This window comes from Vombatus ursinus, unplaced genomic scaffold (assembly GCF_900497805.2).
Source record: "Vombatus ursinus unplaced genomic scaffold, bare-nosed wombat genome assembly UNPS02014802.1, whole genome shotgun sequence".
Taxonomy (NCBI): domain Eukaryota; kingdom Metazoa; phylum Chordata; class Mammalia; order Diprotodontia; family Vombatidae; genus Vombatus; species Vombatus ursinus.
The window spans coordinates 20,595,205-20,615,001 of record NW_020954580.1 but is presented as its reverse complement, the minus strand read 5'-3'; the positions used below and the strand labels follow the sequence as shown (position 1 = coordinate 20,615,001).

At 36.3% G+C, this 19,797-nt stretch overlaps 1 protein-coding gene across 1 annotated transcript in view; it reads left to right on the top strand.

Moving 5' to 3' along the window:
* The window catches only part of PARD3B (par-3 family cell polarity regulator beta), a 1,282,153-nt gene that overhangs the window by 760,762 nt on the left and 501,594 nt on the right, over positions 1–19,797 (top strand). The gene's annotated exons all lie outside the window — the stretch shown is intronic.

Below are 19,797 nucleotides of genomic sequence, written 5' to 3'. Positions count from 1 at the left end.
TTCTGTCTTATCTCTCTCTTCTCCCTCACTGCCAAATTTCAGAAAAAGTTGTCTACAGCTGATGCCTCCACTTCTTCATGACCATCCTGCAATCTGTCTTCAGTCTTCCACCACTGTCCAGAAATTGCTGTCTCAGATGTCATGACCTTCTAGTTATCAAACCCATTGACCATGTTCCCAGGTCTACTCTTTGACCTCTTTGTAGTATTTGATCCTGTTGACCACTCCTTCCTACTCCAGTATTCTCTGGACTTTTGATTTCCCAAATACCACTCTTTGGCTGGCCCTCATCCTACCTATATTACTGGCCATTCTCTGTTGATTTTGCTAATTGTTCATCCTCTTCTCATCTGTTAAAAGAGGAACATTTTGTGTCAGGTGACAGTGCCTGGTGAAGCCTATGGACACTTTATCAGAATGTTTTAAAAAGCAAAAAATTAAATACTAAAGATTACATTGAAATGTTTTTAAATTTTTTTTAAATTTAAAATTTTTAAGTGCAAGAAAAAGATACCAGAACCCCTGCCTTAAGATAAGCATTAGTAAAGATTCTATCCTTGATTCTTTTCTTTTTGTAAAATAAGGGAGTTGGACTAGATAACCCACAAACTCAGGAACCATATAAACAAAATTATAAAAAACGTTTTATGCAAATAAAATCAGTTTTAAATAATTGGAGAAATATTCATTGTTCATGGGTAGGCAGGGCCAATATAACAAAAATGATACTCTTTCACTTCATTTTCTTGACGATCTCATACATTCCTAGAACTTTCTCCTCTATACATCTTTGAACTTTAAAATGACAATTCTTTTTCCCCATACTTTCTTCACAATCTCACATATTCATAGAGCTTTCTCCTCTATAAAATCTTTGAACTTTTATTCCCCAATTGTAATCTGTAGTAACTTCCCTTGAGATACCTCTGCTTAGATGTTCCCTTGACGCCTTTAAAGCCTAACTTACCTTTCCTCCTAAACCCCATTCTCCTTACTTCCCTATTTCTACCAGCAACGCTGCCATGCACTAGCACTTCCAAGACAGAAACCTTGATATTTTCTTGGATTCTTCTCTCTCCTTAAATTCACCATAGTATTTTAGAAAGAGCCCTGCATATGGAATCTGGAGACCTGAATCAATTCCTGGCCCTGACTAATAATAACTTTTTGACCATGGGCAAGTGTCTTAATATCTTTGGACATCATTTCCCTCATCTTTAAAATAATGGAGTTGGACTAGATAACCCACAAATTTAAACATATCATCCAAGTTACGTGATCTTTCCAAGACTCAGTTTCCCCAACTGTTATGATGGAGATAATATATTTACTATCTATACAGCAGTTTGTAAATCTAAAAAGTGTTATATAACTTTGTGTTGTTCTTATTACTATCATAATACTCAATCATTTACTAAGTTCTACTTGTGTAATATCTCAGTCTTCCTCTCTGTTTTCACTGTCACCTCCTTTAGGTACAGGTCTTCATCACTTATCACCCAACCAAATTATTACTATAGATTTCTAATGTGTATTGCTATACTTACCCTCCATTCCTTACCGTGCTAACCTTCTTTATGCATAGTAAATCTGTTTAGGTCACTCCTTTCTTCATAAATCATTAGCAGCTCCTTATTACCTATGGTATAAACTTCACACTGACATTCAAGGCATGCTACGAGATCACCACCTTATTTTTCCAGCCTTACCTCATAGCATTTTCCTATGTGCAAACTGAAGTACTGTCTGTCTCCTGAACACTCTCCTGGCTGTCCTGCTTCTGTATCTTTGCTTATTTGTCCTCTTTACCTGAAGTGTCCTCCTTTCTTAGATTAGCGTATCAAATACTTACATGTTTTCCAAACCATATATCAGATGTATCACTTGACATCATAACGGAGATTTTTCAAATCCACTCTCTTCGCCTCCTTCCTCACTTATAAAGTGATATTAGACTAGATGATCTCTGAGTTTCCTTCCAGTTCAAAATCTAATTCAAAATGACCTTCCCTGCCTGGGATCTCACATAGCACTTTGCTTTTCACTGATGTATTTATTATGTATTGTATTATTTTCTAATTATTTATGTATATGTGGTGTCTCCCTACTAGTATTTAAAGTTCCTGAGAGCAGGGATCCATATCCTACCTAAACTTTGTGACTCTCCCAATACATATCATGTACACACAGGGAGTATTTAATAAATGCTTGTGGTATTTGAAATTGGAGCAATGATTAACTATTTTCTTATAGACCACAGGAGTTTTTTTTTCTTCTTAGAAATAGTTTTAAAAACAATGTATCATTTGGCCTTTTTTCTATACTGTTTTCTGTACTATTCTTTCTTTCTTTCTTTCTTTCTTTCTTTCTTTCTTTCTTTCTTTCTTTCTTTCTTTCTTTCTTTCTTTCTTTCTTTCTTTCCTTCTTTTTAGGCAATTGAGGTTAAGAGATTTGCCCAGGGTCACACAGCTAGTGTCAAGTGTTTGGTCTGGACCGGATTTGAACTCAGGTCCTCTTGACTTCAGGGCCAGTGCTTTATCTACTGTGCCACCTAGCTGCCCCTCTATATTTATTTTTAACATTAATTTTTTTTTTAAATTTTGAGTTCCAAATTCTCTCTCTTCCTTCCTGTCCCCACCCATTTAGAAGATAGGCAGTATGATATCAATTATACATGTGAAGTCATGCAAAATATATTTCAATATTAGCCATGTTGCAAAATAAAAAAAAATTAAATTAAAAAGTAAGAAACATTTTAAAAGTGAAAAAAATGTACTTCAGTCTACACTCAGAGCTCATCAGTTCTCTCATTGGAAATGAATAGCATTTTTCATCATGTGTGATTTGGAATTGTCTTGGATCAGTCTTGATCTGAGAATAGCTAAGTCTTTCACAGATAATCATCTTTACAACATTGCTGTTACTGTGTACAACATTCTCCTGGTTCTGCTCACTTCACTTTGCATTAGTTCATAGAAACCTTCCAAGGCTTTTCTGAAACCATCCTGCTCGTTATTCCTTATAGCACAATAGTATTCTTTCACAATCACATACCACAACTTGTTCAGCTATTCTCCAATTAATAGGCGTCCCCTCAATTTCCAATTCTTTGCCACACAAAAAGAGCTGCTATGAATATTTTTGTACATATAGGTCATTTTCCCTTTTCTTTGATTTTTTTTTAGGTAATACAGACCTAGTGGTGATATTGCTGGGTCAAAGGGTATGCCGAGTTTTGTAGCAGCAGGGGACCTTTCATGAGAACAACTGAGTTCTACTATTACATTATGTATTCTATACGAAGGTCATTATTCTCTTGTAGCAGACTTGTGTATTTGTACAAGGATTATAGAAAGAATGGATAGCATAGTGGCTAGCATTGGACCTAGGTTTGATTCCTGTCTGTGTGTCTTACCGCCTATATGACCATATGCAAATCTATTAACCTCTCTCATACTCAGTTTCATCATCTGTAAAATGGGGATAATCCCTATAGTATTTACCTCATGGGATATTGTGAGGTAAAGAGATAGACTTTGCAAAAACCTTAAACCTATAGAAATGTCAGCTATTATTATCTTTGATAGTTGGAGTCCTTCACCCCATTCCCCATCCCAAACAACACAATCCAGTTTATATGTATTAAGTATTGACTATATTCAAGGATTTAGATACAAAGACATACCTGTCCTCAAGGAGCTATTTGTGACTTAGCATCACTCAGAATTTGAGTTAAGATCAGAAGGAAAATACTGAGGAATTAAAAATTAAATTTAAAAAAGAAGCAAGCGTGGTAGAGTTGTGAATTGATCTAACCATTTTGGAGAGCAATTTGGAACTATGCCCAAAGGGCTATAAAAATGTGCATACCTTTAGACCCAGCAATAGCACTTCTAGGGCTATATCCCAAAGAGATCATAAAAATGCAGAAAGGATATAGCAGTTCCTTCTGTGGTGGCAAATAATGGGAAATCGAGGGGATGCCCATCAATTGGGCAATGGCTGAACAAGATGTGGTATATGAATGTAATGAATACTATTTTGCTATGAGAAATGATGAGCAGGCAGACTTCAGAAAAACCTGTAAAGGCTTGTTTGGTCTGCTGCTGAGTGAAATGAGTAGAACCAAGAGAACATTGTACACAGTAACAGCCACACTGTGCGATGACTAACTTTGACAGACTTTGCTCTTCTCAGAAATGCAAAGATCTAAGACGTCTCCAAAGGTCTCATGATGGAAAATGCTATCCACATCCAGAGAAAGAACTATGGAGTTTGAATGCAGATCGAAACATACTATTTGCTCTTTTTTTTTCCTTCTGTTTCGTTTTGCTTTGTTTCTTCTTTCTTATGGTTCCTCCTATTGTTTCTAATTCTGCTTTACAACATGACTAATGGAAAAATAGGTTTAATAGGAATGTATATGTATAGTCTATATCAGATTGTGTGCCATTTTGGGGAGAAAGGTGGAGAAAATTTAAAACTCAAATGCTTATGGAAGTGACTGTTGAAAACTAAAAAATAAATAAATTTTTTAAAAAAAGAAACAGACAAAAAACAACCCTAAACCCATTCATTATTCTCAAAAGTCTAGAATATTGTACCAAATCTAATAAAATGAAGTCAAATGGGGATAAATGCTAAGTCTGACATGGAATCAAAAAATGAACTTCATGTATACAAGTTGCTGAGGAACAGTTTAGATAGCAGTTCATCTGAAAAGGATTTGGGGAAATTAGTGACTTGGAACCTTGTTATAAGTCAAAAGTATGCTATAACAACCAAGAAACCTAGTGCCATCTTCAGTTCACAGATTGATCTATCATGTACCAGCCAATCTCCTGACCTCAGATTCTATATCACAACCTAAAGGGCATCTCTCATATAGGATTTAGGTTTAATGTAAGGGAAAACATCCTATCAGTTAGAACTTTTCCAAAGTAAAATAGACTCCATTGGGAGGCAATGGATTGTACCTCATGGGACATCTTCAAGCAGAGTTTGGATGGTCCCTCACCAGGAACCTAGTCGAGACAATTCTTGTCCAGTTATAGGTTGGCCTTAGAGGTCACAGAAATCCTTTCCAATTCAGAGATTTCATGATTCTATGCAATTGCTTAGAACAGCTTGTAGGTTATGCCTCATTTTGTAATTATATCCTTACAAAATGCTGTTTGTTGATGAACTCTTAGTTACTTTGATGATGCCAGCTGATTGATATTCATTTTCAATTAATTTTAAGGAGAATTCTACCTAGAGGGTTTGTTTTGAGTAAAATTGAAAGAAATCACTTTCTTTGGAAATTAAAAGCAAACATCTTAGCTGTTTTATATTTAATGGCTCTAACTCAAAAAAATATTAGCAATAGGGCATGTGTATATTTATATGTGCATATGTGTGTGTTCACAGAGTCTTACTTTAGAGTCTCAGAATGGCAGGAAGGCGTTCCTGGGTTCTCAAATGCTATTTCAATAGAGGAAAATCTCTAGCAAGTTCTTCCATGATGGAAAATCTTTGAGTAGGTTCCCTGCAATAGACAAAATCTGCTTTCTCTGGGTCAGCCTTATTACAGTTAGTATGGAGTGTTCCATCACCAGTGATGAATTCTTTGCCCCTGACAACCCATAAAAAGAAAGACAAATGCCCCTCTGCAGTGGCATATTAATGGGAAAGAGGAAAAAAGTGCTAAGAATCACACAGTTTTTAAACTCTATAAACTATAATTTAGCAGATGATATTCTAAATGTGACATCTTTGTGCAATGACCAAAAAGTAGACAATCTTGACAGTCTCAATATTAACGATGATGATGAGGTGGAGAACCTGCGGCCTCGAGGCCACATGTGACCTTCCAGGCCCTCAAGTGTGGCCCTTTGACTGCATCTTCAGTGAAGTTTGGATTTGAAGTTTGAAGCCTCACTTGAGGACCTAGAGGGCTACATATAGCCATGAGGCTGCAGGTTCCCCACCCCTGGACTAGACCTATGAATTCATTGGGATAGGCAACTCCCAACAAGCAACCTCTTTCTACCAGTGCAGGTCAGCTCCTTCCTTGTAATTTAGACTCTTAGAGAATAACCTAGAACACTGAGATGTTAAGTGACTTACTCACTGCCATACAGCCAATATGATTCAGATGCGGTACTTAAACCCAGATCTTATAGTTTTCAAGACCCACTTTCTATTCACTCTGCTAAAGAAACCAAAAGAAAGAAGGGAGTTAAAATGAAATAGGTGAATGACTCACAGATTGTCCTTAGGGAAAAGAGTAAGAATAATGAGTTTTGTCATACACAGAAAAGCAACAACATAATTTCATGTAATGTTTGGTCATTTGTAATTTCATTACCCAAAATAAGTATTTGCAAAAAGATCACCATTAAATAATTGCTGCATAAGTATAAAAATCTGTAGTAGAGGATAAAGAGTTAGAGTAATTTTGAATTAAATTTTAAAAAGAATTCTATAATACTCTCAAAATTAAATCAACATATACTTTAACATTGGTAATTCTCAAGCAAATATGAGAATAAATGAGAATAGCAAGAAATGTACTGAAAAATATGGATCAGAATTAAGAGATATAAAAAAGACACAGACATACACAGAAACCCCATGAGTATATAAAATGAATACTTTCTTTTGAGAAAAAAAAACTGGTTTAAAGGTTCTAAACATAGGATGTAATGAACAACATCACACACCAAAAAATGAAATGATTATATCTTGACAAGAGAGTCATTCCTTAATGAACTGTTTGTGTACAAGCAAACCAACTTCTTAAAGCAAAGATTAAAAATAAGAAGAAAGAATAAAAATTTTTAAATGTTGTGTAATTTTTTAAAAAACCTCAATCCAGACATATTTAAATAAACTATTAATGATAAAAAAAAATGGTACATGGGTGGAAGAAAGGACATGGATCCAGACTACAATAAATTCATTAAAAATTTAATCAACATGAGTCATTGCCATTACAAAGAAACCAAAAGCTCCCCCAAAAGCCTTTTGTCAACAAACACATCCATTATTTGCCAAGCAGACAAATATAGCAGCAAAGGGTAAGAGACTGAAATGTAAACTCATTTGTAAAATCTTACAGAAGAAGATAATACAATATTCTAATCATCATTACCTAATAAAACAAAGAAAAGAAGTGGAAGTTAGAATGAATTTATTGAAATCTTGGTCAAAGACCTAACTAAGCAAAGTCATCCAAGGACATTAAAGTATAAAAATGGAAGAGTTAAGCAGAAAAGGAAAAAAAATTAAAAGATTTGCAAAAATTTTCATAATAAACATTTTTCACCATATAACAGTAGAACTTCCACATTTGGATTCCACAATCACAGTCCCACGTATCTTTATAGGAAAGAAAGAAATGGCAATTAAAAAAAAAGATAGTGGAATCAGATCAAGTGTAAATAGAGAAGATCTGTGCTGGAGGTGGTACACTTGAGACGGCATTGAATGATCAGTTCACAAGGTATCTGGTGGAGAAGATACCACAAGCATGAAAAAATATTGGACTTTATTAATACAGGAAAAAAAGACTTCCAAGAGAAATCAATCAACAATTGCTCCTGTTCTATGCCTATTTTTCCATCTCTATAAAATTTTTTGATGATTGCCTCATCTTGCATTGAGGGTATCCTTGATGAAGGCAGCTGTATGGCATAGTGGATAGAGCACCAGTCCTGAATTCAGGAATACCTGAGCTCAAATCTGGCCTCTGATACTTACTAGCTACGTGACCCTGGGCAAGTTCCTTAACCCTGTTTTCCTCAGTTTCCTCATCTATAAAATAAGCTGGAGAAGGAAATTGCAAACCACTCCAATATCTTTGCCAAGAAAATCCCAAATGAGGTCACAAAGAGTCAGACAACTGAAATGATTGAACAGCAACAACAGATCCTTGATGAAAATATTAGTAAGGAATAGGGAGGATTTCACAAGCAATATTCTAATAAAATGTAGTCTGTTATATTAAAGCATACTGTATAATAGCTGTATTAGAGAATACAGTATTACACTGCTTATTGTATATTGATTATTTTTAAAACATTTGATAGGGCAGAATATCGCCTTAAAGGCTATCTTCCAAAGAGTTCTCCCTTCTGTACTTTAAAATTATTCAAGATTCTTTTAAAAACTATAACAAGAAATGTTGTTTGTCCTTCATTTTCAAAAAGGACCAGTAATGTCATGGGATGTTGTCTTGACTCATGTATGAACTGGATTTAAATGAGGCAGAGCTGCACAAAATTGTCAGCCTTACTTTCTCTTCCAGAGTCACTGAAGTCCAATGGCAGGACAAAAGTCAGGATTATTGGCAATAGCCCGGGATCCAGTGGATGATCTTGGTATCTTTGATGTCTGTCCAAGTCATAAGCAGTCCACAGCACCTGCTTCAGCCGCTTTCATAGCCACTGGAACAAATTGTTCTCATCTAGCCATTCCACAAGGGGAAGTCTTCACGATTGGGGAATACACCTCCCTAACTCAACCTGGTTTAGTCCACAGTGATGGTTTACCAGGGTGTGGCCACTGTGTATGCTACTACTTCTTGGAGCCATGGGTGAGAGTTGAGTGTCAGGTGGACGCCAGAGGTGAATGAACAGCCTGAAAAGGGCTTGGCAAGCCCTCACACCTAAGGTGATAGTCCTCCTTAAACACTCATACACCTCAAGAAATATATTTTTATTCAACAACCCTCTGATCTTTAAGGTGAGGAATCAAACAGGAAGGTATGCTCAATAAAGGGATTTACTGCCTTCAAAAAGGAAAAAGTTGTCAGCAGAAGTCCAACTTGAAAATGGATTCCTTGTAAGAATGGGGAAGTTCTCTACATGATTTTTTTTTTGTGGAAGATATTGTATTGACTACATCAAGCCCCAAAACATCGTAGATCCTCCTAGAAAAAAAACTATAACCAAAAAAAGAATTTGCCTCAACCATGCATACAGGAAAAACCAAGTGGATGAAAAATATCTGTTTTCCAGAATGCCATGAAGTTAACTAGACCTGTATAAAGTTTGTCACTCTCTAAGAAAGGTGGTACAGCTGAACCCAGAAATAAACAGGAAAAGAGTAGGTTATTTTTCTTTTAGAAAGTTCCAGAACTTCTTTAATGACCTCCAATTTCTTCCAAAAACAAAGGCCTTGAGTGAGACCATAAGTAGCCCATAGACTTCTAGCCTTGTTAACACAGGGAGACGGGAGATGCAATCTTTTTAAAGAAATAAAAAGGTTCATATTTTAAATTACAATGGTCTTTTGATATTGTTGTTTGACTGTAAGTCATGGAACTCTGTAGTCTCTGTAAAAAAAAATTTTTTTGAATAGTCATCACTTAGAGAGGCACACATGGTGGATGTAAACATGTTGCAACATAAAACAATTCAAGAACTCTAAAAAGCCAGAGTAGAGGATGGCATCATGGAAATGTTTGATCAAAAAAGATGGGGTCACATGTCAAGAGCAAGGCATAATTGGTGCACAGACCATTTGGTTCATTGGTATCCTTTAACTATGAGGAGAAAGTGAAAAGGGCCCTTATCATGCTTTGTAGACTCTCTCTGGTGAACTTAGGGGATAGCACTGACAAGAGTTACACAAAATGGGCTGGCATGGATATAGTTTACTCTTCCCTATTTGAGGGTATATCCACATTGATGATATTAGATCGATTTAAGCACTTAGCAGTTTTGTGTGTGTGTGTGTGTGTGTGCATGTGTGCACACGTGAGAGAGGGAGGGGGGAAGGGAACAGAAGAGAAAGAAGGAGGTAGAAAGAACAGAATAAGGAGAGAGGGAAGGAGAAAGAGAAGAATAAAGGGGAGAAGAAGAAGGGGAAGAAGGAGGGGAGAGAAAAAGAGATAGAGAGAGGCAGGGAGAGACAGAGACAGCAAGGGAGGGAAAGAGAGGGAGACAGGGAGGGAGTAATGGGGGAAAGAGGGATGGAAGGAGAAAGAAAGAGAGAATATATATCACTGTTTTACCTCAGCAGTTTTTCACAGTTTTGTTTCCTGCAAAAAGATTTCACATTCCTTTTATGTAAATTTCTTTCCTGAAACTGGTCTGCTGAGTCAGACAATTCACTCCATTAAAAACTACTGGGCAGCATATTTATAGCTAATCTTCAATGGTGCATGGCATCAATTGTGAACTCAGCCTTGTTGTGGATGTTTAGCATCTACTTGTCCTATTTACCTTTTTTAGTGTAAGTTGGCAGAATCAACTTTCTCATACAATGCAATCTGATTAACCTGAAAAAAAAAAAAATCTCCGCCCAACCCCCCTCCCCCTGCCTTCTTCTGTTGTTCCAGTCATCTGCTACTCCCCATAAAATGGCCACCTGCTTTATGATTCAGGATTATGTGTTACAAAAATTGTTTTGAGACTTTGTTCCTGTTGCTGTTTGTAAGATACAAATGTAACAGACTGCAGCCTCCCTCAGGGCCAGGGGAAGCTAAGCAGAGGGAACATGAGCCTAGTTTTCATCAGAAATCAACAAGATGATCTTTTGGTTCCAGCACTGTCTTTTTCTCTCGGCCTTTCCTATCACTAATTAGTTCTCAAGGTGCTTTCCCCTTCAGGGAAGGTGGATTTTGAAGACTAAAACCACTCTGAGAAAGTATGACCAAATTCTTCCTGTGACTGCATGGTATTATTCCCCCCAACTCCCACTCCGGGCTTCAATTCTTGTAAACAAAAATGGGTTGCTCCTTGCCAGGTGTGAAAACCGCTGAATAACAGCTGCTGTAATTGAGAGCCCTGCCCCCCCCAACCTCTCCAGCCACTGTCTATGTATATATAATCTCTTTGGGGGTACATCTATTTGCTCTTACTCTAACTTAATCTCCAGATCAAAATTAGGATATTATACTACTCAGGATACTATACTAGTCAGAGTTGATCTACCGTGCATCAGGAGACATTGTTCAGCTATACGCTTCCCTTGATGATCTCATCCATTCCCATGGTTTTAATTATCACCTCTTTGAACAGGACTCCCAAATCTCTATATCCAGTCCCTACTGCTCCCCAGGGCTCCATTCCTGTATTTCTATTTCAAACTCAGCAACTGAATTCATTCATCATTTTCCCCTTCAAAACATGCCCCATCATTTCCCTTTTTCTGTTGATGGTACCACCATGCTCTTGGTTAACCAGACTCATCACCTCAGAATCGCCTAGTCCCCTCTGTTTCCTTCCAAGTTACTGTTCTGAATTCCACCTCTGAAATAGCCCAAGCATATTCACTTTTGCACTATAAACCCCCTTATTCAGGCCCTCACCAACAGCTCTTTTTTTCCCCTAAACAATTGCAATAGCCTCCTAACGAGAATCACCACCTCCAATCTGTTTCCCTCCTCAAGCTATCACACCACTGCACTATCTGAATGATAACTACTTCTGCTTGAGAGCCTCCCCATTTCCTGTTGAATAAAGTAAAATGTGTTTACATTCAAGCCCTGTGCTCCGTATCTCAACCAGTCTGGCTTCATACTATTCCCCATTACCTACATGCCTCTCCAGCTATTATGCCCTTCATCTCCTCTTCTTAGACTCCACTTCCCCATACAGACTTCCTTCATTTTCATTATTCTCCTCTCTATACTCTGCACTGCGGCGGATATTGCAGCTCTTTCCCCAAAGTATAAGCATTAAATCTCAATTTGCCTGTTCCTTTGCTCAAACTGTGCCTGGAATGCCCTCCATCTTCATATGTGGACCTCCTAGACATCCTTTAAAGACTAGCAAAAATAGCACTCCTTCTAAAGGCCCTTCTCTGATGACCTCCATTAGGATCCTTCCCTCACAGACCTTGACTTACAACTCTTGAATGGATTTATCATGTGGTATTGTGTATTATGGCTATTGATCCCCATACTAAACTGTCAGCTTATTAAGGGCAGGAAATGTGTCTTATCTGAATTATTTTTTTCAAATTATCTCCCATAGGGCCCAACACTATTCTCTTCACATAGTAAGCACCTAATAAAATGTTTTGTTAATTGATGCGGCATGGCGCAATGGAAGGTGTGTTCAATTTGGGGTCAAGAAATCTAGGTTTGAAACCTGACTGCCACTTATTAGCTATATCACTGGGACCAAATCAGTTAACCTCAGTGGTTAACTTCACTCAAAAGTAGATGAGGAAACTTCAATTTCTTCATCTGTAAAATGGGGTGATTGTACTAGATGGCCTCAAAGCTCCCTTCCAGCTCTATATTTGCCGTCTTATGATCCTATGATTGATTCATTGATTGATTAGTTGATGTTCCCCAAGTATGGAGTGGACTTCACCCTTATTTCATTTTTACCTGTTAAAGTATGTTTTTTACTGGATTTCACCCTTATTTCATTTTTACCTGTTAAAGTATGTTCTTTACTTCAAAGTCCCCTTAAGTTGCCACCCCATGTAGCCTTCCTTAAGGCCCCAGTTGAAAATTATTGCTCCTTCCTCACATTTCTCATAAAACTTTGGATTTTTCTTATATCTTATGTCTTCAAACATTCATTATGGGTGTTTGTATATGCTTTATCCTCCTCCACCCTCCCCATTGTAAAATTATTAAAGACAGGCATTGTTTTATCTTTATCTACTTATTTTCTTGTAAAATGCATTGTTCATAATATGTGCTTTTGTGAACTTTCTTAAATTTTAATTTAATCTCTTCAAGGCCATGTAAAGAATTGTGAATTGCCTTTTATGGTACCACTTAAATGCTTAAAAATTATCTTAATATTCAGATATTTTGTCCAGGAAACAAGGCCAAGATTATGTTCCTTTCTAGTAACAGGCAATATAGCATAATAAAAAAAAAGAGCATTAGACTTGGAGTCAGGAGGGCTGGGTTCAGTCTTTACTCAAACACTTACCTCTATCACCCTAAGCAAAGCTCTTAACCTGAGTCCATCTCAGTTCTGTAAAATGGGAATAATAATGTTTATACCACCTACATCACAGTATTGGTTTAAGAAAGAAGGTTTTGTAAACCTTATAAGAACTATGAAATTATGTAAACAGAGACCTAGATGTTAAGAGAAAAAAAATCAATGTTACTGACTGCTATTATTATTATTACAGGTCTACAAATCATCCAGGCTGTTTTGGGATTTGGATCTCCATATTATTAGCTATCTTTCAAAATATCATTTTCAGCTTTGTCTCCCAAAGTACAGTCAGCATGTGATTAATGACCCTAACATTTTCCTGTGGAGTGATTTGGTTTTTACTCATGCTTGCAACATTGGTACCAATATCCTTGAACACTAGCTATCTTTGTCAGTTTACAACTGTCGTTTTTATTTTTGTTGTACTCACTGGTTCTGGGCATTTGAGTGTATCATAGTTGTTTCCAGAACCAAAATGTTATGGATTTAAGCATCTGTATTGCTTTTTGGTGAATTGGAGATATTTTGTAGAACTGTGACTGGAATGAAATTGTGAGGTTCATAACCCTTTGGTCATGAGTATGATTTCACGATATTTCACTTTTGTGGTCAGAATTGCAAACAAATATGTTTTTTTTTCTGTTTTCAAAAAAACAACTGCCTTTCCCCAAAGTCCACTTAATCACAGATTGTTTTCAAAGAAACGCAATTGTAAGACTTGATGACCAGCTTGAAGCCATCAAATCTTCTGTTATTTATTTTCAGGTCACATTCTGAATCCTGAGATTGCACTGACTTAAATGCAGTTCTAGGAATTAAATATTTAATTATGAAAATCATAGCATTAGATTTTCCAAATGCATTCAATGTGTAGTAAAATGTGAGGACTTCCTTTTCTAGAAGAAATATTTTAAAGTATGTATGTAGCATGGATTTCATTAGGTAATAAGCACCCTTTTGATTTAATTAGCATTCCCTAAAACTGTGTCTTAATAGAAGTTGTCAACATAGACCAAAAATTTTTAACTATTTTACTATGAAACTTGAATATAATGACTTTAAGAATAAAGACATCTTGTTGAAAATCTGGGAAATTAAGACACAATTCCAGTGGAAATTCATTGTTTACTAAGAACAAAGTGGTCATCTATCATAGAGGTTCTTTTAACAGATTGTGAAATGGAGATTAAACTCAGAAATAACTGTTTATTGTACCTAAAAGATGGTCAGAGTAGCACGGCCAGATGGCCTCTCAATCTGGGCCTCAGAGGGTAGTAGTAGCGTGGTGAGGTCACTTCAGGTCAAGGGTCTGGTCTTTAGCTCTATAGGCTGAAGAACTACATTTTATCAGTTCATCCAGAGGTAAGCAAGCTCTGGGGAATGAATTCAAGCAAACAAAAATCGAAAACTACTCATATAGAAACAAATAGAAATCAGAATGTCAGTTCATTAATTCACAGGGGCTGATCTATCTAGAAGAATATCTGGTACCAGTAATTCCCAAACTTCTGATGGAAAGGTACACTGAAGAAGCGAAATAACAAATTTATAATGAGAAATATCCCTTCACCAGCCACTGGAATAATGGCTAGTCAGTGCTTTCTTTTCTCAGTTGGAATGTCTACTTGGGAAACAAAATTAATAATAGAAGGTTTTTTTTGGTGAATAAAGGTAAAGAATAAAAGGAATTGAATTATCTTTTTAAAAATAATTTTATTGATGCCTTTGATTTTTACATCATAATAATTTCTCCCTGTGTCTTTCTATCCCTTATACCATTAGAGAACCATCCTATATAAAAAAATATGAAAAAAAAAGAGAAAGAAAAAATGGCAGAACTGATCAATACATCAAAAAAGTCTAATAATAATGTTCAGTGTTCTACACTCATGGACCTTAAACCTCAGCAAAACAATGGAAGGAAGTGAAATAAGGAATATTATGTTTAAGCTCTGTTGGCAAGGTACAGCTAACGAACACATAGTGTCTCTTCTCACTCTCTCACTCCCCATATTGTCATACCAAGATGGGTTGAGAGGACAAGAATACAAAAAAGGGGGCAGGAGAGGATTTCTCAAACCAGTCTTTAAGGGTAATGAAAGGACGCAAATAGGCTCATAAAATAGGGAACTAAAGTAGGAGGACAAAGCTGCTACCACTTGGCCAAGTTGTTTGACTTCCCTGGGCCTTGATTTCCTCACCTGTAAAATGAATTTTATATATACATATACATATACATATACATATATATATTTTTTTTTGAGGGGGGAGACAATCAAGGTTAAGTGGCTTGCCCAGCATCACACAGCTAGTAAGTATCTGAGATTGGATTTGAACCCAGGTCCTCAATTCTCCAGCGCTAATGCTCTATTCACTGCACCACCTGGCTGCACCCCTCCCCCCCTTTCCTTTTCTTTTTGGACTCAGTGACCCCTTCTAGCTGTAGTTCTATGATCTTGTGACTGGTTGATTCAAGAACCCTTCCATCTGTAATGTAGGGAGACTGAGTCCCTTATCCATTTATGTGAGTCAGTATTGTCCTAGTGGAATGCAGACCACATGGGTTTGGGTTTCAGGGAAGGTCTTAGCTTAGCATTCCCCCAAAGAGCAGAGTTCTTAGACTCTGAAGACTGTTCTTCTGTCTTCTTCTAAAGGACACTTGAATGTTGGCCTCAATTCATTTGGACAGTTTTAACAAACATTTCTTTAGTGCCTGATTCATACAAGGCCAGAAGCTGGGAATAGAGGACAAACTCAAAATTGTCCAGACCTTATGTGGAACTTATGCTGTATTGGAGTTAGTTGCTTCAGGAATGAGAGTGCCATTGATGAGATTGACAACAGATTTAGCAGTATTTCACCGTTGGTCTGAGGTAATAGCTCTGGAATACCCCTTATAGTATATTACATTACAGGAATGTACTTTGGAAAATGTCTCAAATATAATAATGTCTTTTGTACTTACTCAATCAAGCAAGTAGAACACTATTTTTAGCTGATCAGGGTATACTCTTCTGGATAGTGATAGAGACACACAGACAATTTAACACATTGCCCTTTTTTTTCTTCCATGTATTGAGCATTTTTACCTTCCCTACTAAAAAGGAAGGAAGGAAGGAAGGAAGAAAGAAAGCAGATTGTATCATGTAAGCACAGTCTAGCAAAAGAAATTCCCATGATAGTCAAGTCGAAAAATGCATTTCCTGGTCAGCAGATTAGTCCACCATCTCTCTGTTATGAGGAAGACTGCATGTTTGTCTTCATCACCCCTCTTGAATTGTGGTTGTTTACTTGATTGTAGTTCTTAAGTCTTTCAAAATTGTTTGATTTTTCCAATACTGAGTTTTTTTTTACATATTGGACTTTTTCTTCTTAATGTGATTTCTTTGGGGTACAGGCCTAGTAGCAGTATTGTTGGGTCATTACCTTAGTGAATTTTGAGGCATAGTTCCAAATTGCTTTCTAGAATACTTGAACAATTCACAGCTCTGTCAATTTGTCATTTTCTTTGGTCAGCTTTGCCAATCTGATGGGTGTGGTTGAGGACCCATAGAGCTGTTTTAATTTGCATTTCTCTCATTATTAGTGATTTGGAGCATTTGGGTTTCTTCCCTTGAGAATTTCCTGTTAATGTCCTTAGACCATTTATCACTTGGGGAATGGAATGGCTCTTATTCCTATAAATTTGAATCACTTCATATATCTTGAAAATAAAAACTTTTATCAGAGAAATTTGCTACAATTTTTTTCAGTTTTACTGTTCCTCTTCTAATTTTAACTTCAGTGAATTTGTGCAAATTTTTAAAAAATTATGTAATCAAAATCATCTATTTTGTCTTCTATGAATACAAATACAAAGCAATTTATAGAACTAAACACCTAAAGATGGATCAGATTAGAGAAATATTAATTGCTTATGGCTAGGTCAAGTCAATATAATAAAGATTTAAATACTACTTAATTTATTTATTCAATGCCATACTAATCAAGCTACCAAAGGATCACTTTCTAGATTTAAAAAAAAATATTAACAAAAATCATACAGAGGTTTAAAATTAAAAAGAAAAGGTTAAGAATCTCAAGTGAAATAATGGGGGGGGGATGGGAAGGGAACCTAGCTGTACTTGGCTTCAAACTATACTCCAAAAGGGTAATTCTCAAAACAATTCTGTACTGGTTTAAAAAAAAAATAGAACTATCAGTGGAACAAATTAGGTACACAACACACAGAAATAGATGAACCCAGTAGCCTAGTGCTCAAGAAACCCAAAGTGGATTCACTTGTTAATAAAAATTGCTGGGAAAACTGGACAGCAGTATGGCAGAGATTAGACTTAGACTGACACCTCATACTTTATATTAAAATAGGCTCCAAATGGATATATGAACTGGGTATAAAATATACTAAACAAATTAGAGGAACAAGGAAGAAATTACCTTTTAGATCTATGGACGGGAAAAGATTTCATGACCAAACAAGGGATGATTTCTTACCTAGCCTTAATCATTGAATTGGTGCTGCCTCAGTCAAACTGTTTAAAAAGGCCAAGGTCTCCCAATGTATCCAGGGCTATCTCCTGTCATCTTGATCTATATCTCACTACTGGACCCAGATGGCTCTGGAGGATAAAGTGAGACTGGTGACTTTTCATAGTCTTCCCTACATGTCATAGCATCATCTCCCTGATGTCATGGTCCTCTTCAAGAATGAAGGACAAACAACAACAGTGGATCACAGCAGATAAAATGGCCTTTCTTTTTTTCTTAGACTCCATACAAACTATCACCCATGTCCTAAGAAAACATTATTCCAGACTAGTTTATGTCTTTCCTTAAAGGCAATTACATTCAAGGCATGCTTTTCTAAGGCTATCCTAGGAGACTTTTTGGACTTAGTATTTGAATTTTAGAAATTGGTCCTCTTAACTTACAGGTAACAGATTATTACATCCTAAAGTCAGCCAGTCCATAAGCATTTATTATTTGCCAGACACTGTGCAAAGAACTGAGGATAAAAGGAAAGGCAAAACAAAACAAAGCAAAAAGATAGTCCCTGAACTCTTATGAGTTCATATTCTAAAGGGGGAGGCAATATGTAAACAGGTATATATTTACAAGACAGATACACTGTAAATAGGAGATAATTTCAGAACAACAAAGTAACATTACTTCTTGTTATAATATGATTTTTTGACAACAGACTTTTTTTTCCCTTAGTTACACCTTAGATAGGGTAATCCCCCTAAGGAGTTTGCAGGAGACATTGTAATTGCATCAACAACCCATTAACACCTATGGTACAGTTGGGGGGGGGAGAGTTAGAACTAGGGTCACTGTACTTGTATTCTAGTACTGCTCTACCATATAACCTTTGGGTAAGCCACTTCTATCTGGGGCTTCTGTTAATTCATCTGTAAAAATAAGTGGGTAGCAATACCTTTATGTTCTATATCTGTGATCCTGTGATCATGTCTGAGTGCTGCTTGCTTCTTCATCTGGCTATTCTAATTCATTTAAATATAATAAATAACATCCGTTTCAGAGGGTGATGAATATTTTGTCTTCCTACTGGGGTGGAGCCCAATGGATTAAAGAGACCACTCTCAAAAAAAAAAAAAACAAAACAGGTATTTCTGTGATTTATAAGTACTCCTTAATGGTCATAGAATTAACTGAAAGATTTTAAATTCCTTCCCAATCCTTGCATATACACAGAATTTGAAATAGACATGAGTGATATGACTTGATTCCTAAGTTAAATACAAGTTTGTAGTAAGTGACCTGAAAGATGCACAAAGTCACTGTCTACAATATTTAGGAGTATGCTGACAAAAGAACATTAACCTTTATCAAGCAGTGCTAATGTTAAACTGATGTTACCAAAATTTAGATTCTTGGTATGTCCAATTTGAAATGATTCTGCGTATCCCTAGAAAGGCAAGGAGCAAGGGAGCTGCTCCAGGACCTCCTGATCCATCAGTATGCAGCTCATTTAACTGCATGCAAATTGCTTAACTGGAGTACAGGCACAGTTCCCAGAGTAAGTCATTTCCATTTCTTTCACTACCAGTATCTATAAATCATCTAACAGATCTATAGTAAATGAATGTAAAGAAAGACAAAAGGAGCATTTTTAAGCAATATTTAAGTTAAATGTATTTTTCCCCCATCAATTTCCTCCTTTAGAGTTGATATTTTATTCTCTACTGTATCATTTCCCTAAATAATTTGGCCTTTGGGGGGTTGAAATTTATTGATAGAATCTAGAAATGTTAATCCAGAGGGACTTAGACGGATAGATTACACCCAGGTAAAATGGATATTAAGGAAACTTTGAGGCTGCACCGAAAATAGTCTTTTTTAATGCCTTCGCCAAATTGCTTCATATAAATTAATATTTTGCTTTTGTCCAGATCTATGATTATAACTGTGTAGGACACTTTCCATGTGGAAATGTACTAAATTCATAGTCAAGTCATACAGGCACTATGGAGTAGAGACAGAGCTTGAACCCAGATTATATTTGTTTCTTTGTTTCTTCTGACTTACATCAGCTTTCTCTTCACAACATTGTGCTGCCTCTATTTTGGTTGTATATATCATTTTCATTATTACTGTTTTAGGTAAAAAACTTTTACTAGCATTGAAATTTTCTCATAGGGTCCTCTCCATATCATGTGGAAGGAATGCCAGAACTCTTCAGAACAGAGTTAGAATCATACTTCTTTATGCAGTACAAAACCTGGAAGACAATAAGAAACTAACTAATCTCTTTTCAGATTCAATCTGTGACAATTGTTATCTTGCAACTTGGTCCTTAAACTATCTTTATTCTAAATTCTTCCTTGCCCAGCCTACCTGAACAAAGACTAATCAACCTTCCAGGAGACCTTCT